The sequence below is a fragment of the Marmota monax genome, unplaced genomic scaffold, assembly GCF_021218885.2.
Source record: "Marmota monax isolate L192 unplaced genomic scaffold, Marmota_monax_Labrador192_F-V1.1 WCK01_AAM20220418_F8-fsc00015, whole genome shotgun sequence".
Lineage (NCBI taxonomy): Eukaryota > Metazoa > Chordata > Mammalia > Rodentia > Sciuridae > Marmota > Marmota monax.
This window is the reverse complement of record NW_026692194.1, coordinates 13,072,006-13,094,895: the sequence shown is the minus strand read 5'-3', so window position 1 is coordinate 13,094,895 and position 22,890 is coordinate 13,072,006. Positions and strand designations below refer to the sequence as shown.

The following is a 22,890-nucleotide window of genomic DNA, read 5'->3' as shown; positions in this document are numbered from 1 at the left end:
TGTTAACTGTGAAAATAGCTCACTTTTCTGTTATTTTTATAATAGAATTAGATTATGAAGCATGTTCATTTGGGATTCTCTTGATTTTTAAACAAAAGGAAACCTAACCCAAAGTAGCTTAAGTAGCAGAGAAAACTGATTGGTCACAAAGTAGGCAAATTCAGTCTTTAACAAGACCTGTTCCTGGACTTAATTGGTACAGTCAGGACCCAGTTTCTTTCCCTCCACTCTTTGGCTTTATTTGTTAATGCAGCCTCCACTTACAGTCAGGATCTATCTTGTGGTCTCAAGATGGCTGCCCCAGATCCCAGGTCTCCTGGACCTTACAGACACCCAGAAAAGAGCACATCTGCACCCCCATCATCCTGCGGTCATCTCATTGCCATGTTTGACTGTAGTTGGAGAACAGGACATCTGATTTGACTTCATCTGGACAGGGTACACTCCTAGAGTGAGTATTTAGTCAGTCCCACCAAACAGCTTGGCTAGAAAATTTGGAATGTAACATGAAGCAGGAAAAGGGGAATGGATATTGAGGATGCAGCCAAATGAATGCTATAGGAAAAGTATTCAGCTTTCTTAGGCTAATTTGTCTCCTGAGTGGTGTGATTTAAAGATCTTTCTTGAATGAATGGTTAATTAGATAGTCATTCACTTGAGAGTTGGGGCCTTAGTTTCTGTCTTATTCATTAGCATGGAACCATATGGAAACCATGATCTTGGCTTGTGCTAATGGATTGATTGGTGCTTTCATCCTTCTCCCTTTTTCTTGAATCTTCATTTGAGCCTTAAGACCAGTATGCTAGGGGTGACCAGTTACCTGTTATAGTTAAAGCTTTGTCCCAGGGTTTCGTGAACTGACTTCCAGACCACTCACGTATAATCAAATCAAGCCTTTATTGAAGCACACCGGTGGCGGCTGACCAGAACATAAAGCTGTTCCCCTGATCGGCCCTGAACAATTGCAAGGGCACTCCTTATAAGCCTGAAAACCGCAAAAGGGATGTTTGGGGGGTCTAGCCAATGCAAGCAAGCCAGGTTACAGAAGCGGGACAGTGCAGTCAAGCGGAGGGAAGCCTAACCAATCACAGTTAGCCCAGTCACCCCAGTTACAGAAACAGAGCCCCGTTACCCTAGTTACAGAAACAATACCCCATTAGGTAGTTCCATGTTCTTAAAGGTTTCTATAGCAAAATGAAAAGAACATCTTGCTCCAGTCATGACTCTTCTACTTGGCAGGGTTGTTTTACAGGATGAAGTCATAAAACAAAATGGAGTCACATTTGCTCCTTCTATCACAACCTTTGCTCATGAGGCTTTTACTTTCTGATTCTAGGCTACCCTGTCTTTCTTCCTTCCTTCCTCCCTTCCTCCTTTCTTCCCTCCCTTCCAATTGAACCCAGGGGCATTTAACCACTAAGCCATATCCCCAGTCCTTTTTTTAAAAAAATATTTTGTTTAGAGACAGGGTCTAGCTAAGTTCCTTTAGGGCCTCATAAAAAGGCCTTCCTGAGGCTGGCTTTGAACTTACTATCCCTCCTGCCTAAGCCTCCCAAGCTGCTGGGATAATAGGCACATGCCACTGCACCTAGCTACCCTGTCTTTCTTTTAAAGACAGCTTTTCTTGCAAACTGCAGAGAAGTTACTTGCTTTTTGTATGTGGTCTTTTTATAGATTCAGAGCAAAGACCCCAGCTGACCCTCGTTCATTTTTCCTGATATTCCAAGGATGTTTGTCTAGGTCCCAGAAGAACTGTGTCACAAATATAATAGCAATGCTCATTATGGTGCTTACTATGTGCCAGGCACTATTTTAAATGCATTGAATATTTTAATAGTTAATCCCATAACGATCGTATGAGAGTTACCATCATCTATAAAGTATAAATGAGGAAACAGTCACGGAGGGATTAAATAGCTTGCCAGTGGACACTACTGGCACTTCAGCCTAATGACCAAAAAGAAGTGGAGAGAATTGCACTCTCCCATTTACAGAATCTACCTGGAACACCTGGCAGGACTGGGCACAGCGAGTCTTTCTCAAAGTAGAGAAAAGCTTCATCTGAAAGCTACTTCCTCATACAAGTTGGGTGAAGAGGGAGTCTTTCAACTCTTCTCAACTCTTTGGCTTATAAAATTTTAAGATTCACATATATTTTAAGAAAATATTTAAAGTTAATACTGACTTGCCATGTACTCAAAGTTTATATACATACCCAAAATATATATATATATCCAAAATACAATCACATTAACATGGAAAGTCACTAGTGAGATTTTACATGTTTATACTAAGTCTTTGAAGCACATCTCTCTTATATATGAGAGTCTGGTGAGATACATACTCATACTCACGTTGAAAATTGTAGAGGGAAAACATGGTAGAGGATACTTATCCCTGTACTTTCCATGGTTCTCAGTTTTGGTTCAGAAGGAAGATGAGAATATTCATGAATTCTTTTCAGTAGCAAAAAGATGGTGGCATCTCACCTTGAGGGTGATGCACTGTGAAGTGATTTTTAGGTCTTTATTTCCTGCACTCCATGAGATGACATGCCCATATTCTTGACTTCTTTATCTTTTAAAGAAATGTAAAAGTAAATGTTTTCTTTCTATAAATATGATTATTTTTAAATGAAGGGTGTTTAGTGGCTTATATTTAACAGAATCAACACAAAATAGAGGAAATTTGAGGAAGAAGTCCTTTAAAATGTGCAGCATATTTAGTTTGAAAATATTAATAAAAAAACTAATTATTTTTATCAATACTTCTTAGTAGTAAAGAAAAAAAAATTGGGAGAGTATATACCAAAATAGCCAGTGTTTATTTTTGAGTGAATTTTCTATATTTAGCTTTTTTCTGAAATAAAATTTGTACTATTTTGTAATAAGGAAAAAGCATGGAAATTATTGTAAACATCTGATACTATAATTCAGAAATCTTTTTTTTTTAATTTTTAATATTTATTTTTTAGTTTTCGACGGACGCAACATCTTTGTTTGTATGTGGTACTGAGGATCGAACCCGGGCCACACGCATGCCAGGCGAGCGCGCTACCGCTTGAGCCACATCCCCAGCCCCAGAAATCTTATTTTTTTTTTTTCTTAAAAAATAATGGCCCAGAGAGGTGGTAGAAGAAAGCCTGTGTATGAATGTGCATTTTAATAAAATGATAGAAATTAGAAATGAGATTACTTTGCGAGTTATCACTCATCAACATTTATGAACTCAAAATTTGCCTGTTTGCTGAGTTGTGAACACAGCAAAATAAATTGACCTTGAGTTTGCATTGTCACAGAGGAATTAAGGACAGAGGTCAGCTATGGGAAAATGACATGTATCTAATTGTGTCTCTGCCTCACATGCACAAAGTAGATAGCATTGATGGTGATTATATACAGGTGCCAGACTGCCTTGAAACATGGGCTGCAGTGGTGAAGAATTTTGGTGGTGTTTAATCAGCTAAGCAGAAATATCCAGATTAGTGCTGTATAAAAGAAATACAATACTAGCCACATGTGATTTTTAAAATTTCTAAGTAAAATATTCTTATCGGTGTATCCAAAATATTATCATTTCAACTGCATAAATGTTGTTTGAAATACTTTTACATTTTTATACTGTCTTTGAAACCCATTGTGTATTTTATACTTACAGCTCATCTCAGTATGCACATATCATGTGGTCAGTAAACACATGTGACAAGTGGCTACTATTTGCACAGTGCAATTTAAATTGCCTTCACGTACACTTTTTTTATTGGCTGCATACTTTTTAGATCTACAGAATAAACATGGGCTTTAAAGTACCTTGGGGCTGGGGATGTGGCTCAAGCGGTAGCGCGCTCGCCTGGCATGCGTGCGGCCCGGGTTCGATCCTCAGCACCACATACAAACAAAGATGTTGTGCCTGCCGATAACTAAAAAATAAATATTAAAATTCTCTCAAAAAAATAAAAAATAAAGTACCCATTAAGTATTTAGTCGTAGGTGTATTTATGAAGTAGTAAGTAGTTGGCTCTTTAGCTATTCCTCATCTTTAAATTATGATGAGGAATAGTGCATTAATTGAACAGTCATTAAAATAATAAAGACTTCTCTCTTTTGTGCTTTCTAATACTAAACTTTCATTAAATAGATGCAATGTGGTAACAAATATAGATCCCCTACCAACATCTCCATTCCACTTTTTTGGCTGAAAACCTGAACAGAATACCCAGGCAACTGTTGTCAGACACTGTATTTGGATGCACAAGATTTCAATAGCTAACTTGTTAACAGTGCTTACTCTATGTCCCCCTGCCCTATAAATTGAGATTCACCACGTGGAGTAGTGAATGCAAGAATCAGCATTTTTAGTGAGCCTCCATATGATTGTGATGTAGACCAGTTTGAGACCCACTTTCTTAGGACTTGGCCAAATGCTCTCACTTAATATTGAAACCCTGTTATCCTTGAGCATTCCTGCTGAAGTGACAATCAACTTTTGTCTCTTCTTTAAAATATTAGTCTACCCACATAAATACAGCTGTCTCATACTAGACAAAGGTACCAAAACATACAATAGAGAAAATATAGCCTCTTTAACAAATGGTGCTGGGAAAACTGGAAATCCATATGCAGCAAAATGAAAATAAACCCCTATCTTTCACCATGCACAAAACTCAACTCAAAGTGGATCAAGGAAGGAATTAGTCCAGAGACCCTGTGCTTAATAGAGGAAAAAGTAGGCCCAAATCTTCATCTTGTCGGATTAGGCCCCAAACAGACACTTCTCAGAAGAAGATATATATTTGATCAACAAATACATGAAAAAATGTTCAACATCTCTAGTAATTAGAGAAATGCAAATCAAAACTACTCTAAGATTTCATCTCACTCCAGTCAGAATGGCAGTTATCAAGAATACAGACAACAATAAATGTTGGGGAAAATGTCGGGGGAAAGGCACACTCATACATTGCTGGTGGGATTAAAAATTGGTGCAACCAATCTGGAAAGCAGTATGGAGATTCCTTAGAAAACTTGGAGTGGAACCGCCATTTGATCCAGCTTTTCCACTCCTCAGTCTACACCCAAAGGACTTAAAATCAGCAAACTATAGTAACACAGCCACATTCATGTACATAGCAGCTCAATTCACAATAGCTAAACTGTGGAAGCAACCTAGATGCCTTTCAATAGATGAATGGATAAAAGAATCTGTGATATATATTCACAATGGACTATTACTCAGCATTAAAAAAGAATAAAATTATGGCATTTGTATGTAAATGGATGGAGTTGGAGAATATCATGCTAAGCAATGTAAGCCAATCCCAAAAAAACTAAGGCCAAATGTTCTCTCTGATAAGTGGATGCTGATCCATAATGGGGAGGGGAGAAGCATGGGAAAAATGGAAGAAGTTTGATTGGGCAAAGGGTAAGGAGTGTTCATGGGGGGCAAGAAAGATGGCGGAATGAGATGAACATCATTACCCTAGGTACATGTGGACTGCACATATGGTATGCCACTATATCATGTATAACCATAGAAATATAAAGTTGTGCTGCAGTTGTGTCCAATGACTCAAAAGCATTCTGCTGTCATATATACCCAATTAAAATAAATAAATTAATTAAAAAGTATTAATCTACCTTTCCCCTGGCAACTAGGTCACAGTTTATGTTTTGATATCTTGACATCTAGATGCCTTAATGTTCTTCCCACACTGAGAGTTGTGCTGTCTCCTGGCAGGAGGAGTACATACTTGTAATCCCTGGCTTCATTGCAGCCCCATCTGGAAGGATCCACCCTTTGTGGAGATGATGAGGGCCTCCCTTTTCTGCTCTATTGCCATTTGGGCCTTGTGTGATTTTTTTAATCTCTAGGAGGACATAAAATTTCTCTAGTCGTAAGTTAGCTCTGTAGTGCTAATTAAAATGAGTGGGGAAACTTTATAAAGTATATCTTGAAAAATTTTGCAATTGTAGACAAAAAAATTCACACCCAGTTTCCTCAGAAAAAAATAAATGGATTTTATATGGCTAGAACTAAAGCAGAATTTATCATCTCATTCTCCCACTTGACTGCAAATTTCAAGCTAGCATTAAAGTTATGTGCTTATACTGGGTGGAGTTGCTCACACCAATAAACCCAGTGATTTACTAGGCTGAGGCCAAGTTGAAGGCCAGCCTGGGCAATTTAGCCAGACCCTTTCTTAAAATAAGTTAAAACCAGCTAGATATAGCTCAGTGGTAGTGTACCCCAGGGTTCAGTCCTCAGTACAAAAAAGGAAGAAAAAGATGAAAAAGAAAGGAAGAGTTACATGCTTAGATTCTTTTAATCCTCAATTGTCAGTTCTGCACATAAATGACAAGAAAAGTATTTTAAAATCATGAAAGATATTTAAGTTCACATATTTTTTTGGAATATGTTTTAATGATTTTTTTCCCCTCCAGTAATGAGTTTTTGACTAGGTGGTTTGGATATTGGTTTTATATTTTTGATGGCCACCTCTAACATAGTGATTTCACTCAGAAACTACAGAATAAAATCATTGATCCTCAACTGGTACCCTCCCCCACATACCCAAAATGAATCAACAGGTGGTCTTAAGTGATGAGTGGTGATATTTGACTTCCTCCTTCTGAAGGAACTGAGCCCCTGTTGTTGAATGTGTAAAGAGGTCTATAAAACATGTCTAGAGTAATCTAATTGGGAAGACAAAATCTATTTGTATGAGACTACATATGTGTGCAAGTGCCAAGGAAGTACTGTGGGCAGTTAGTACTGCAGTAATTTAGAGGGAAAAAATTATCACAAAAGAGGGGAAAATGCACCAGAGTCATTTTAAAACATTAGGGCCTAGAAGCTGGAAGGAACATTAGGACTTGAGCAAGCCTTGTCCTGGCTGCTTCAGTTGCCACTGCAATAAATTAAAGAGGCTAGGCTGTGGGTGTCCCAGGAGCCCTCTATTGAAAGCAGAAGATATGCCATCACCTGCTTGGAATCTCCTCAAAATCAAGCTAGGGCTTTTAAAAATCACACACCTACCTCTCAGTTCAGATGTACCACTTTAGGCCCCAAGGGAGAGAGAACAGTTCCTTGGATTTGGAATGGATTTTTACAGGGAGGATTTTTTGCTTTCCTGCCTGTATTGGGGATTGAACCCAGGGGTGCTTTACCACTGAGCTACATTCTCAGCCTTTTAAATTTTTTTTGAGACAGGATCTTGCTAAATTTCCCAGGTTTACCTTGAAATTGTGATCTCCTGCCTCAGCTTCCCAAGTAGGTGGATTACAGGATTGTGCCACACTGCACCTAGTGGGATATTTTAAAAATAAATTAAATTTTTTAAATAAATATAGAGTGATTACATGTATTTATGGGGTAGAAAGTGACCTTTCAGTAGTTGACATACAATATACAATCAGGACTAGAAGGTATTTAATTGCTCCCCCTTATTTTCCTAATCCACTCTAGAATCTGTTTCCCTAAATGATGCATTGTGAGGAATGTGAGAGGCATGGTCCTTAGCACACAATAAGAGACCACCATTGTGAAATCTGAAAGACCATTTCCATATCCATGAGTTCATGAAAATCATTAAAGAGGAAGTCTGTTTAGATCATTACAAGTAGGCCCAGATTATCCCTTAATTCGTTTTTTCACATGCAAATTAAGTTTTCTAACCATAGGAAAGCAGGAGTCTTCTCTGCCTGTTTTGGGTACATTTTCTCTGGATTTCTTATCCTCCCTCCCTTTTCTTCCTGTTACTGTAGATCCAGTTTCTTCCCTGTCCTTTTTTTTTTTTTTGTGCTAGGGATTGTGCCCAGGGCCTTGTGCATGGGAGGCAAGCACTCTACCAACTGAGCTATAACCCCAGCCCTCTTCCCTGTTTTGTAGTTCAACTTGGCTTCCTTGGTTCTCCCCCACATTTTGTTCTCTGCTCAATGATGGCTAAAATCTCATGGTAGGTGAGGGGAGTGGCCCAGGCTTGGGAGGACCAACAGGTGGAAGCCTAGGGCTACTAAGATCTCCCTCTATTCCTTCCCTTCATGAAACCTCTTAACCACACACCAGGGTTCTCCTTCCTCACTGGCCTCAGCACTTGCTTATTCCTGCACACTCTCCCTAACCTCCCTGTCTTTCAAATGTCAACCTTTTATTGAGATGAAATTTACATTGCAAATACAATAATTTTTAAAAATTACATTTCATAAAATGAATTCTTTTAAAGTATACAATTTGGTAATTTTTAAAAAAGAGGCTGAGGCAGGAGAATCAGGAGTTCAAAGCCAGCCTCAGCAACTTAGCAAGGCCCTGAGCGACTCAGTGAGTCTCTGTTTCTAAATAAAGCATAAAAAAGGGCTGGGGATATGGCTCAGTGGTTAAGTGCCCCTGGGTTAAATCCCCAGCACCAAAAATAAATAAATAAATAAACAAACAAACAAATAAATAAATAAAAACAAAGCTTGTGGCAGTCACCACTGTGTAGTTCCAATGCATTTTTAGTACTCCAAAAGGAAATCCCATACGCATGAGCACTCACTTCCCACTTTCTCTTCCCCCCCAGCCCCAGGAAACCACTAATCTACATTCTGACTTTTATTAGACTTGCCTATTCAGGACTTTCTTAGCAAGTGAGATATCAAAAAAATATATATTACATAAAGTCGTCAAAGCTAACATCCAGGCTTACATTTCATATAAATGAAATCATACAATATGTAGGCTTTGGGGACTAATTTCTTTCACTTAACAAAATATTTTCAAGGTTCATCCAGTTTGTGGCATGTATCAGTATCTCATTTCTCCCGCTGCTTTCTTACATAGCAATAATGGTAGATTAGTGAGAAAAAAACAGAAAATACTCTGTAAAAGCTACCAGCACCAAAATAGTATGATTTTTTTTTTTTTTTTAATTTGGTAGTTTCCTGGAAACATGGCAGATTTGGTTGTAATATTGCAGATCAAAAAATACTATTTTCATAGGATGTTTTTCATTTACCCAGATGTGGTCATCAAAAAAGCCTAGTGTGGGTGTTTGCTGTCTCATATGGTCATATGTTTTACCTTTATTAAATTCACTTATAGTTTAGTTCCTATGGACCTATGAACAAGTACTATCATAGGAAGATAAAAGGATGAAATTTAATTAATTAATTTGGGGGGATGGTATTCAGGATTGAACCCAGGAGTAAACCACTGAGGCATATTCCCAGCCCTATTTTATTTTTTATTTTGAGACAGTCTCACGTAGTTGCTTAGGTCCTCACTAAGTTGCTGAGGCTGTCTTTGTGATCCTCCTGCCTCAGCCTCCTGAGTTGCTGGGGTTATAGGCATGACCACCATGCCCAGCTGAAATTTAACTTATATGCAGGGCATTTATAAAGTTCTGTGTACCTTAAAAATAAAAAATGTCACACAGGAGCATTGAGAAGAGATACATAGGAGCACCTAGGAGCAAACAAAACTATCACAAAGTGTATTTTATTATTAACAGTGGAATTCAGATAGCTAAAATATTACCTAATCAGCCTTCTCAGAAACACCATTCAATTTAATTGTTTAGTGTATAGAGAAAATTGTTTCTGGGTAGATGTTAAATAGTTTTTTAAATTTCATTTTAGTTTTGATACCAAGTCCACTAAAGAAGATGGTTATATTATTAAATTATATAGATTTGTTAGCAGTTTTGACATGATCATTCTAAATAGTAATCCAGTGGGGAGGTGTTCTGGTAACAAGGGAGCTAAACATTTAGTCTGTGTCTACTGATTGGCTTCTTGGAAAAGATTCCTGCATTTAGAATTATTTTTGGTTAGTCCTTTCTGGTTGTAAGGAACAGAGATTCATTTGAGTTCTCTGAATAAAAAACAATGTGAGTGTGGTAGATTTGGGGGAGGAGAGAAGGAGAGTTATTACAAAGTTCCAGACACAGGAGACTTGGAAATCCATGTGACTGTGGCTGCTACAGGGCAGGAAGTGTTATACACAGTTCCGATGTCCACATGCCTCCTTTGTTGGAGCCCTCTACTTAGTAAACTATTACTGAGTATAGTTTACTAAGTGTAGTATCTATTTCTTTATCACAGATGACTTTGTATATTTCTTTATCACAGATGACTTTTTATATTTTAGTTCCAAATCTTTGTTTTTGCTACAGAGGTTTTAACCAGGGGTGCTTTAACGCCAAGCCACATCCTTTGCCCTTTTTATTTCTATTTTTGAGACTGGGTCTCACTTAATTGTTTAGGGCCTTGCTAAATTCCCAGAGTTGGCCTTGAACTTGAGATCCTCCTGTCTCAGCCTCCTGTGGTTGGGATTACAGGTGTAAAACACCATATCCAGCTTCAACTCTACTTCTTGCCAATCTTTTATCTTTTGACCTTACCACTAAATGATGTTAATGACTTAATATCCCAGTTTTCTGTAAGTGTATTTCTGTAAGGTTGGATATGGCGTTGGAGGTCTGATTGGCTTTTAAATTATTTACTTATTTATTTGACAAGACCTTGCTGTGTTGTCCCAGGCTAGCCTTGAACTCATGATTCCCTCTCCTCAGCCTCTGAGTATTTGGGATTACAGGCCCAGAAAATGTATTATATTAGGTCATAGCCAGCTCTATGCTTACAAATGATTCCTTTAAAAAAGGTATCCCTGGGCATCAGTGAAGAGCATATGTACAAACCATATGTACAACACATCCAGTGGCATCCAGCCATCCACAGTTCAGAGAGCATAAGGCTGGAGGTTGGAGGCTCTGGTTGGTATAACTAAAGCAGAATCGTAGCTTGGGGGAGGAAAGCACTTTGTATTAGGACTTTTAGGGGAAAGATCTTGGAGTATCCTGCATGATTGAAGGAAGAGCTAAACAACAGTCCATCTGAAGAAGGGGCCTGACAGAAAAAAATAGAGTTCTTTCACTCTCAATCTGTTTTTAGCTTCCTCGTGTGATTGGGCTTCTGTCTATACTCCTGTAGGGGGCCTTCCATCTGCCCCTAGGCTTTGCATCCCTTTCCTTTCAACATTTTTCTAGTTCTAGTTGGAAACATGGGGGTGGGGGTTTGGGAGCAAAGCAATAATTAACTAGGCTTTGGTCAAATGGCCACTCGTGGACTAGTGAACTCTGGCGTGGCCTGTGGAGGGCCGTAAGAACATAGCAGCTTTCTTCAGAACCTCAGGAAGCTGCTCCCCACAAAAAGGGAGGGTGCTGGGAAGATGACAACAAATAACAGTCAATGTTGACAACACATTTTCAGGTAGATTGATGTACTTTATTCAGAGATAAAAGAAACCTTGTAAAATGGCAAAGTGGTATTCACCTTTGGTTAATTGCTTCCTTTAAAAAGAAAGGAACCCCCCAAAAAAGAAAGGAACCAGTAGTGGACAGTTTTCTTTATGGTGATTGAAAAAATCAAGTTAACAAAGAGAAACAAATGTTAGAATTTTAGTTTTTAGAATATGCATCTATTCTTAGTGGCAAAACATATGCTTAGCAACACACACACACACACACACACACACGAATATGCCTGTACTAAGATGTTTAGTTTGTACTTAATTAACTTATGAATTTATGTCATGGTTTTGTGATGTAAGAAGAGAGTCTATCCCTTGTTTTCTTCTTTGGGGCCTTCAAGGACCAAATACCATTCTTAGAGTGGAATAGTTACCCAGTTTTAAAATCCTATTCCATTGATTTTTTTTTTTTTTTTTTTTTTTTTGGTACTGGGGATTGAACTCAGGGGCACCTGACCACTGAGCCACATCCCCAGCCCCATTTTGTATTTTATTTAGAGACAAGGTCTCACTGAATTGCTTAGTGCTCCTCTGTTTCTAAGGCTGGCTTTGAACTTGAGATCCTCCTGTCTCAGCTTTCCAAGCCTCTGGGATTATAGGCATGTGCCACCAGGCCTGGCTGTTCCAGGGTTTGTAGCAGTACAGTGACCTAAGTACTATATGAGTATGTTTCTTACCCACATGTAATCTATTTTGGAGAAATAGACCATATGTATAAAACAAGCAATGAATGTGACAGTATTTTATAGAAAGTGATACTTCCTGTAAACTTGACTCTTGGCTGATTCATCCTGTGGTTGATAAACATATGCATGTTTGTAATTCTTATCTGTATTCCCATTAGCTAATCTTCAAGGGAACTTACCACGCTCTAAATTTTGACCTCTTTGATACAGGCCTGTGGTTTTTCAGAAGTTTAATAAGGTAGTAATGTGATTGGGCAATGATTGCATGTTATTGGGTGAGGCTGATAACAATTTTGCCACACTAGTTTAAATTTCTGCAAACTTCTTAGATTTCTTGAATGTGTATGTGAAGTTGCTTTATTAACTACAAAATTGTAGGAATATTGAGAAACAGATGGATTGAAGTCAGGAAGACACTGGGACATTTGCCAAGTCAGCCTCTCCTTGCATTCCTTGTTACATATTAGATCACCCTGTCTCAAGGAAACCCAAGTGCTCTCCACTGTCTCCAGCCTGAGCTCAGTCCCATCACGGAGCATTCTGCCTATGTGGTTCATGTTGGAACCTTTCTCTTTGAGAAACTTATTGTTTCCTTGTTATCCTGTACCATGTTTCCTACAGATTCCCAGTTTGATGTGTGTGATCAGAGTGTGTATATCCATATTCTCCCTCCAGTTGATTAATAAATTCCTTGAAGACAGTGACAATGGATAACATTTCTTCCAGCATTTTCTATAGTGCCTGTTTCAGTCAACTTTTTCATAGCTGTGACCAAAAGATTCAACAAGAACAATGTGGAGGAGGAAAAGGTTATTAGGCTCATGGTTTCAGAGGTCTCAGTCCAGACATGGCCATCTCTATAGCTCTGGGCCCAAAGTGAGGCAGCACATCATGGCAGAGGGTGTGGCTGAGGAAAGCAGCTGAGGACATGGCAATCAGGGAGCAGAGAGAGAGAGAGCTCTGCTTACCAGGACAAAATATAAACCCAAAGGCACTCCCCCAGTGACCTCCCTCCTCTAGCCACACCCTACCTGCCTATAGTTACCACCCAGTTAATCTGTATCAGTTGATTAATCCATGGATTAGGCTAAAGCTCTCATAATCTAATCATTTCACCTCTGAAAATTCTTGCCTGTCTCACACATGAGATTTTCGAATCACCTCATGCCTAAATCATAACAGTGCTTCGTGTAAGTCTGAATGCAGTTAGTATCAGTTAGTACTTGTCAGATTGAAGGAGTCATTTGTGTTCAGAACTGCTAATTATCACTTTAGTTGGGGGAAATTTTCCTAATTTTGGTGATACCCATTGAAGAGAGAGTTCTTCATGTTTAAGAGTTTTACATTAAAATGTATCATAAATAATGTCTTGCATTGTACATTATACATTACAGTGCAAAAATAAATCCAAGCACTACAGAAGTGGACAATGAGTATTGTCTTCCCCAAATCATTTTTCATCCCACTCCCTAAAGATAATTCCTTTTAAAAGTTTGCATATTTTTTAGAGACATTCTCCATGTACATGAAAAGACTAAGTACTGAATATTTGTATTCTCCTTCCTCCATTCTTATGTTGAAATCCTAGCCCCCAGTATGATGGTGTTAAGAGGGAAGCCTTTAGAGAGTGATTAGACTTTGAGGGAGGAGACTTCATGAGTGGAACTAGTCCCCTTATACAAGAGGCATGAGAGATGGCCTTTCCCTCCACCGTCTGAGAATACAATAAGAAGGTGGTTCTCTATAAACCTGGAAGAGGGCTCTTCCCAGAACCCTATGGTGCTAACACCCTGACTTCCAACCTCCAGAGCTGTGAGAAGCAAATGTTTGTTGTTTAAACCATGCAAATCTATGGTATTCTGTTTCAGCAACCTAAACAAAGACAGACAGACAGACATAAAATAGGCATTCTTTTTTAGTAAAAGAGCAGAAGCAAGGCTAATTGATGGTTAGAAAGCTAGAGTTTAATTTTCCTCCCATCAAAGAGCATTTGTCTTAGATTTTCATTCTTGCAGCATCTGACCTATCTACTAGGAAGTCAGCTTAGTAGAGATGCTCCTGGAAGTTTGGGGCATTGTCTGTAAGCTGGTACAAGCCATTACACAGTGGATCAGATATCCTTCACACAATGCCGCCAGTTTGACTCCTGCTTCCTATTGAACTGCAAGTGTCTGACCGTAGGTTTTTATCTCTTGTGGTCACAAGAGCTAAGCTAAAGATTCTTTTCATTTTTCTGATCCTTCAGGTCACCATGTGGTATTTTTGGTCCTCTTCCCTCTTTGTCTCTTTGCCTTCCAAGTTTCTTGAAAAGAGATACTTTATGGAGGGCATCTCTAAAGAACTGTTGACTCCTGAGTGCCTGCAGTTTGCCTGTCTTAAGTCACTTTCAGCCTTGTGGATATAAGGGGTTAGAGTTTGAGGACTTAATGGTTCATTTTTCCCCTTGGAATGCTTTTTTGTGACAATGACATAGGGCATTTGGTGAGTAGCGTGGTGACCTATGACAAGGACTGGAATGTTACAAGTTGTAGTATTTACACCTAGAATACCTCCATTTTGTTAGAGCAGTGAAAGGCCATTTGTCCCTCAGACTGGATTACAAGCAGAGAAGAGTGCTCTTGTCACTGCTGTTGTTTTAGCTGATATTTAAGTGCCCCTCCCCCAACTGTCTGACAGAAAGAAAAAGAGTCCAGCAGCTTTCTAAGTGCATGGCCCTGGCAGCATGTCATTTGTCCAGCTTGTCCCTGTGGTCAGTATGTACTTTTTTCTCTAACCAGGGACATAATGTTTGACATTTCCATGGGTTGATGGTCCCAAAGCTGTTTTATGTTCTGATTTTTGGAGAAAAAAGTTACAGACCATATCTCTTGCCTTTTATAGGTCGGTTGTGAATGAATAATTAATACCTAGAACTGGTTGCTGTGCTGAGTATTAGTGTGTGCTTCCCTCATCTGCCCTGAGCCCTAAACATACCATCTATGGAACTGTATTCATGGTCCCCAGGCATTTGAAGGAAGGCCGTGATAGTGTGGATGCTTGTAAATAATGTAGAGGTATTCAAGACTACCTGGAGAAATATAGGATGGAGGCCGTCAAGGCTGGAGGATGCACCTGATACTAATGTGAAACCCAAAACCCCAACACTGAATTTAACAGGTGTGCTTGTGCACTTTCTTTGAGCATTTAATCAGATGTAATCTTCAGGCATGCCCACATGTGGGTTTTTTTGTTTCTTTGTTTTGTTTTTAACTCTTTCCCATTCAGGGAGCCATTTTTAAATGGGCTTACCTGTTGAATTTTATGATGGAGGATGATAATATTTCCATTTTTAAAACAAAAAGGAGGATTTCAAACTAATTAATCATGGTAATTTAATCTGTAACTAACTTGTGATTTAAAAAAAAAATTATTTATTTTTGGTACTGAGAATTGGACCTAGGGTTTATTTATTTATTTATTTTGTACCAGGGATTGAACCCAGGGGTGCTTAACCATTGAGCCACAACCCTTTTAATATTTATTTTGAGACAGAGTCTCACCAAGTTGTGTAGGGCCTCGCTAAGTTGCCGAGGCTTGCTTTGAACTTGAGATCCTTCTGTCTTGGTCTTCTTAGCTGCTGGAATTACAGATGTGCACCACAGCACCCGGCTTGTCTCTTTATTTTTAAGCTTTGTGAATTTTGCTTTTTAGACAGAGTGCTTATTGATTTCTTACTTTCATCATGTATTATTGAATGAATGATTAAAATATTCGTTAAGCAATTTCTGTGTGCCAGGCTCTGCGACTAGTGTTGGAAATACAGAGATAAGTGATTAAAGGAAAACATGACTGCATGGTCAGCAGAGATTTTTTTGTCATCACAGAGGAGAGGTGATACTAGTAAATGGAAGAGAAGTACAGGCCAAGGAAGTGAAAGGGAGCCATGTGCAGGAAGAGCTCTAGGTAAAAGAGAAGGAGTGAGGTCTTGAATGCTATGCCAAGGAATATAGCTCTTACTCTGTATTCTGGTTTGCAAAATTCAGATCAGAAGATTTTTTTATTTTCAAATAGAAAAGTATTTGTTACTTCAATATGTAAAACTGCAAACTTAGAGCTGTCCTAGGTGAAACAGCCTAGACTCCTACCCCCAGAGGTCCTGAGGCCTAGATGTAACCTGAGAACCACTGATGTGAGTTTTGGGGAATGGTAGGATCACACCTTTGTCTCCAGATGGTGTAGAAACCAGAGAGGCAAGGAAGAGGCAAGGCATTTTGGGAGACTTGTCATTTTTTTCCAGGGAGAAGACAGGCCCTGAAACTGGGCTGATAAAGCAAGAGCCAGGACTTAACTATTGAATTAGGATCCCTAGAACTTCCTCTCCAAGAGGCTGTGGAGGGAATGGGACAATGAAGAGGAAAAAGAGTTTGATTTTGGTTATCTGAAGCCTTCCCACGTCAGATGCTTGAGGCTCAGGAGAGTTGTGTGAGGTTTTTGGATCACATAGGTGCAAAATGGGTGTGTGTGCGCATATGTATTGTGTGGTCTCCAGTTTTAGGATTATATACTGGTTTCCTCAGCTCATCTTTGTCTATGTTCTGTCTAGCCCAGAGACTCTTTCAGTTTGGATAGCTAAATGCACTTGGGGGTTCCTCCTAGGGCCAGAGCATCTGGATCTTTCTGGGTTTGGTTTCAGGCATTCAGGACTGTCCATCTCAGAGCCAATAATAACAATGGAAGAATGGCCTCAGAGTCCTGTGGTCTCACATTAGATCCCTCCTCTGCTACTTGCTAACTGTGAGATAGTGGGAAATTTTTCCTATAGGATGAGAACAATATCTAGGCTAGGCTCAGTGGCATACACCTGTAATCCCAGTGATTTAGGAGGCTGAGGCAGGAAGGATGGAAAATTTGAGGCCAGCTTAAGCAGTTTAGTGAGACCCTGTCTTGCAATAAATAAGGACTGGGAATGTAGCTCAGTGGTCAAGTATCCCTGGGTTCAATCCTCTGTACCAAAAACAAAACAAAAAGAAAGAAAACAAAACAATATTTATTTTACAGGAATGTGAGAACATACAGTAATGTGGAAGTTATCTAGCTCAGTGTCTGCACACAGTAGCATGCTTGTGAGGTGTTGATTTACAACATTTCATTATGAAAAATCAATCTTTTGAAGAGAAGGTTCCTCTCTCCCCCTTCAAGGAGGCCTTTCCTATTGAGATATATCACATTAATGTGAAGCAGGAGGTTAAAAGTTAAGGTGGAAGACCAAGGACATTTAAAGGGCACATGCTTGATGGCCTAAAGATACCAGTAACTTGTGGCTTGCTTTGTTTGTTATAGTGACTAGAGGGCTTTTGTGGCTCAATCCTTCTCCTGGGAGGCAGAAAAAGCACTGAAAAAGACTTTGTTTTTGAATTTAAAAAATTAATATGATCTTCACATTTGTGCATTCTCTTCCTGCACTTTTGCTTGGTTTAGATCTGCACTCAGTGCACATTAAAATGATCCTGCATAATCCCAAATTTATTGAAAGAATGACTTAGGGAGAAATGCAATAAAAATATTTAAAAACTGTTGATAAATTGATTTTCCCCACTCTTCCTCCAACCCCCAGTCAAATGACTTGAGGTTGGAGGCAGAAGGACATAGTGTAGAAAAATCCAAGTCAGACAGGCTACCGGAAGAGGGCTGGTCCTTAGAGGGGGTTATTTAGCTTTAGTGCTCTGTTCCTCTTTGTTGAGACAGCTGTAGTTTGGTATGGGGGAATAATAAAGAAGAAATATTACTAGATTTCCAAGAGGATTATTTGTAATACTTAAAATTTGTGTGTCACTTTCATCTTGGAGAACATTCTAGAATATTACTGTGATATTAATAGCAGCCGGTAGGGGGAATTATCACCCATTTCACAGATTTCAATCTGAGTTTTTCTGCATTGGGTCGTTCTTTGCCCAGCCTCTGTAACATAAATCAGAGATGTCTGGGTTCCCAGGCACTAATTGAAAGCTTCTGATGCTTGTCTTTGACTGTCATTTCCAGCCCTCTTGGAAATTGCGTTTCTTTACCTAAGTATTTGTTGGTCTCCAAATGCCCTTTAATTCATGGGAAAAATATTGTACCTATCCCTACAATTACTCCATATTAGAGAATTATGAGCAAGACTGAGATAACTTGAGTATCTCATTTGTGACACCAGTGATGATTGAGCTTATTAAAACCTTTCCCAAGAGGCCTGAACCTCACCTGTATTTAACAGGAGGCTGAGATTTGACAATCAGATGTTTTACAGAGTATTTCCTTTTTGTTTCTGACTATCAAACATAAGAGAAGCGTGACCACTTTAGAAAGGGGAGCCTAAATACTTATTTTAAAAAAAGATCAAACATTTATTTGTATACTAGTATACTAAAAAGATATGACAGTATGAATTATCTTGTAAAATATCGTGGGCTGGGAGTGTAGCCGAGGTAGAGCACTGGCTTAGCATGTTCAAGGTCCTGGGTTCGTCCTCAGCATTCCTCCCTGCTCCCCGCACTCCACCAAATAAGGCGATTTAAAATATATCCTAGGGAGGTGGTGGACTGACATTCTTTTGTAACCAAAGTTAGTTCTGGCCTCTTTTCACTGTGGTTTCTGTGTACATGGTGAGACACAGACTGTATGTTAGTATAGGGATGATAGCAACCTTTGTCCTTCTTGAGGTAAATAATAAATACCCTGTGACTCTGACTCAAGGCCAAGTCTCATGTTAATTTTTTGTTAATGTTTCATGTTTGATGAGTCAGAAATGCGAGCTCTTATACAGTGTTATTAACAAGAACCAGGGTAACTTTGATTATAATCACTTCAAATTACAGACTTCTTTCCTGTGTAATGATTTTTACCATTTGCTCTTCTATAATCCTTAATAGGCCAACAACAAGGACAGTTTTTTGATCAGTGAGAACCTTAGTCCGTTGTTTCATGAGCTCTTAATACCCTAAAATTATCCTTAACAGCAGGCTGTATGTGGCTACATTGACAGGACATCAGTGTTCTATAGCTGGGTGGGCAAGTCTCAGTATTCCAGGGTGGCTGATGACAGGTCCTCAGAGACCTTCAGAACTAGGGAAACTCATCTAACATCTCCCAAGGTGATCCTAGATGCACACATGCAATCTCACCCCTACATTGTGCTCACAGTCCTACATTGTGTAAATGTGCACATGCTTGCTTCTATATGATGTGTTACTACCATGTTTGAAATACTGTTTTCCTCTATGTTTTGGAGACTCGATCTCAAAAGATACTAACTAAAAATTAAAGCAGTTTTTGAGCAGTTGCATGAAGGTCAGCCTTGTAAAGATCTCCAGGCCTGGCATGAGTGGCAGCGGTGATGGATGGAGGTTCCTCTGTAGCACTGCACACAAGTGTAAGGTGTGGAGGCAATTTAGAGCTAGTAACTAAGTTGTGAGGACTTTTGTTATAAAAATGAGAGTTGGCACGATTCCCTATAACATTTCTTTTTTCTGGCGGGTGGAAGGGAGGACTCAGGGATAGGTGCGTTGGTTGATAGCATTTGAGAACATTTTGTTCAAGCTCCAGAGTCTTGGATGCAGAACGTGTGGCTCTAGATCTGCTGTTTTTTACCCCTGCACAGGAGTGCTCTTCTCCTTGGTCTTTACTGGTGCTTTTTTTTTTTTTTTTTCCTTCTTCAATTTTTTGTTTTTTAAATTTATTTTTAATTTTTTGTGGTGCTGGGGACTTGAGCATGCTAGGCAAGGGCTCTACCCACTGACTTACGTCCTCAGCCCCTTAGATTTATTTTAAATTGTGGTTTAAAAAATGCAACAAACATTACCATCTTAATCATTCTTAAGTGTGCAGTTCAGCAGTATTGACTGTATGTACGTTGTTGTGAAATAGATCCCTAGAACTTTTTCATCTTGCAAAACTGAAACTCTACACCTGTCGAACAATAACTCACTGTTTCCCCTCCCCTCAGCTCTTGGCAACAGCCATTCTACTTTCTGTTTCCATGAGTTTGACTAACTAGGTACTTTGTGTAAGTGGAGTCATGTTATATTTGCCTTTTTGTGATTGGCTTATTTCATTTAGCAGAATGCCCTCCAGGTTCATCCATGTTGTAGCATGTGGCAGGATTTTCTTCTTTTTTAAGATTGAATAATATTCAGGCAGGTCTACCCGTTTATTCACTGATTAGTATTGGAGTTGCTTCCATGTCTTGGATATTGTGAGTGCTGGTATGATGAACAAGGGTATACAGATAGCTCTTTGACATCTTGTTTTATTACCCAAAGTTGGATTGCTGGAGCATATGATTATTCAATTTAAATGTTTTGAAGAATCTTCATATTGTTTTTGTATCGTCTGCACCATGTTTCCATTAATGGTGTATAAGGGTTCCAGTTTTTCCACATCCTTTACTGAGGCTTTATAATATTATTAAAATAAGGGATAGTAGAAAAAAAGGCACCATTGTGATCTCAAACTGTGTTTTTGTGAATAGATGGTAATTAAACGGTTGATTGAAAGGTAATGAAAGTAAGTGTAGAAGTGGTTATGGGTGGTCACAGGTGGCAGGCATTAGAAAACAGCTTAGTCCTTTCTTCTCTCACTTCATGCCTCACCTGTCATTAAAATTCTAGTTGTAGCTGGGTACAGTGGTACATGCCTGTAATCCCAGCAGCTCAGGAGGCTGAGGCAGGAAGATCTCCATTTCAAAGTCAGCCTTAGCAAAAGTGAGGCACTTAGCAACTCAGTTAAGACCCTGTCTCTAATAAAAATACAAAATAGGGATGGGGATGTGGCTCAGTGGTCAATACCGAGTTCAATACCCAGTACCTCCCTCCCTGCCCCTCCCCCCCCAAATCTTGTTGTAATGAATCAATCCATTTGTCAAATATTGTTTTAAAAATGTCTTTTGAGTAGACCATACCCTCAAGATAGCATAATAATAATAAAGGAGTGGTCAATGCAGAAAACTAAGAGAAAGAGTTTTAGAATAACAAAGTCTGTTGGGGCTGCCTATGTTCTTAGTTCTATGCTAGCCTAGGAGATAAGATGGTCCCACAGTCTTGACTCCCATTTTCTCTGAGCTGGTGCAAGTGGGGCATCGCAGAACATAGAAGGGTGTCAGTCACCTATCACCTGGTACAAGTTTTTTGGCTCCATGGTGGTGTTGGATGCTTGAAGGTAGATGGGATAGGACATTAGAATGAGCTTTCTCTGATTTTAAGCCCTGGCCCCACTGCACTGACAGAGGGGCATGAGGAATGCATGTCACTTCCTTTATCCTCAGCTACCTGTACCTTCAGGTTGGTCCTGGAAATTAAAGAGGCACAGGAATTCAGAAAGACTACTTTCTAATCTCCAGCCAGGAACTTAACTTTGTATATCTGGGTGCACATCTCTGTGCCTCATTGTTGAAATAGAAGGCTTAAATACGTAAATTTTGAAAAAGGAATTTCTGACACCTGTTACAGAGTTCTGGCTGTCAACTTCTAAACCTGAAAGATTAAACTATGGCCTGAGGGTGTTATGTAAGGTGGAAGAGGTTCTGCAGTTTACCATGGGAGGCCAGCTCCCCCACAGGGCCTTTGTTTCCTAGGTGTTTAGGCTTCTGAAATGGCTACCATGCTTCTTAGGTACTAGGCTAGGAAAGTGGGAGGAAGATTGTAGAAGACTTGTATCTGCCCTAAAACAACTTAAATATTTCCAAGTCCATTATATCCAGAGAAGCAGAGAGAGTTTCTCTTTTAAGTCCTTTAGGTTTTTAGGGAAGCTAAATGACCACCTCATAGGTGCAAACTAGTCGGTGTCAAAGCTGAGAATGGAGTCTACATTTTACCTCTCTTGAGTCTGAAACTGGTACACAGTCTATTATTTTAATTAAGTAGGTAAGACTGGTGCACAAGAAAAGATAAGCACTACTCCAAGACTGTGTGTGATAGGTGCCAGACGAGGGAGCCTGGCAGTACTGGTGTAAAGTTTCTATGAAGAAATGATCATCCTAGCTGGGGTAATCTAGGAATCCTTCCTGGAGGAGGGAAGGTTTTTGAGCTGGACTTGAAGGATAGATGAATGTAGCTGGAGGAGAGGGAGCTTCAAGAGCCAAGGTATGAGAAGCCCTGCACAGGCGGTGGGATGATGATCAGTTTGGCTGGAGCAGAGGGGTAGGTAGGAAGAGGGGTTGGGGGCTGACATCTATCAAGCCATTTGTGTTGTGCCAGGTACAGGATCTGGTGCTTCACCTCTGTCATCTCATCATCCTGAGCATGGGAAATGACCTCCTGACGGCTATTGCTCGAGGTTATCACTTTCTCCCCACTTCGGCTTTGTATTTGAAGACCTATCCTCCTTCCAGTAAAATCATTTGCATTTTGATCCGGCAGGAAATTCTCCGGCTTGAAATGGGAAGAAAAGAGGAAAGGATTGTGTGTATCTGTAATCAGGATTTCAGAGGTAGCTGATAGTATTTAATTATTTTATGGTAAGCCTGCAGCTTGTCTCCCACTTTATAGGCAGCTGACAGGTCTTGGTGCTCCTGAGTGACTGGACCATCCATGAATTATTCAGGCTTGTGCTCAGTGAGTGGCTGCCTAGCAAAGAAGGCTGTTCTGTCTCACTGAGAGATCCACAAATGCTCAGGTGCTGAGGAGGAAGAAATGATTGCACCCTCAAAATATTTCACATGCTAACATGCCAGGGCTGCTACGTTCCCTATCCCTGCAACTGGGTCTTTTCTTCAAAGAGCAAGAAATAACACCTCCCATATCCCAATTAATAAATACAATAGCCCACACTCTCATATTAGTGTGACACAGGTTGGCAGGGGTTTGGTTAGATGCAACATTAAAATTTCAGGGATCCAATGTTAGAAGAACAGGGAGCATTTGTGTGGAAGAAACCCCACTCTTTTCTGATATTTCCCAGCCAA

General features: G+C 39.5%; 1 protein-coding gene and 1 long non-coding RNA gene across 4 annotated transcripts in view; one reads left to right on the top strand and one right to left on the bottom strand.

The window, feature by feature from the left end:
* Positions 1-22,890, top strand: part of Sptbn1 (spectrin beta, non-erythrocytic 1) — a 198,349-nt gene that overhangs the window by 56,526 nt on the left and 118,933 nt on the right. The window lies entirely within an intron of this gene.
* Positions 879-22,890, bottom strand: part of LOC124078910 (uncharacterized) — a 30,036-nt gene continuing 8,024 nt past the window's right edge. The window contains exon 3 of one of the 2 annotated variants that reach the window (XR_009225080.1): positions 879-2,577. This is a non-coding gene — a long non-coding RNA (uncharacterized LOC124078910). Of the gene's footprint in view, positions 2,578-16,982; positions 22,358-22,890 lie in introns of those variants that run through there. The other variant, XR_006847100.2, reaches the window with a different exon arrangement.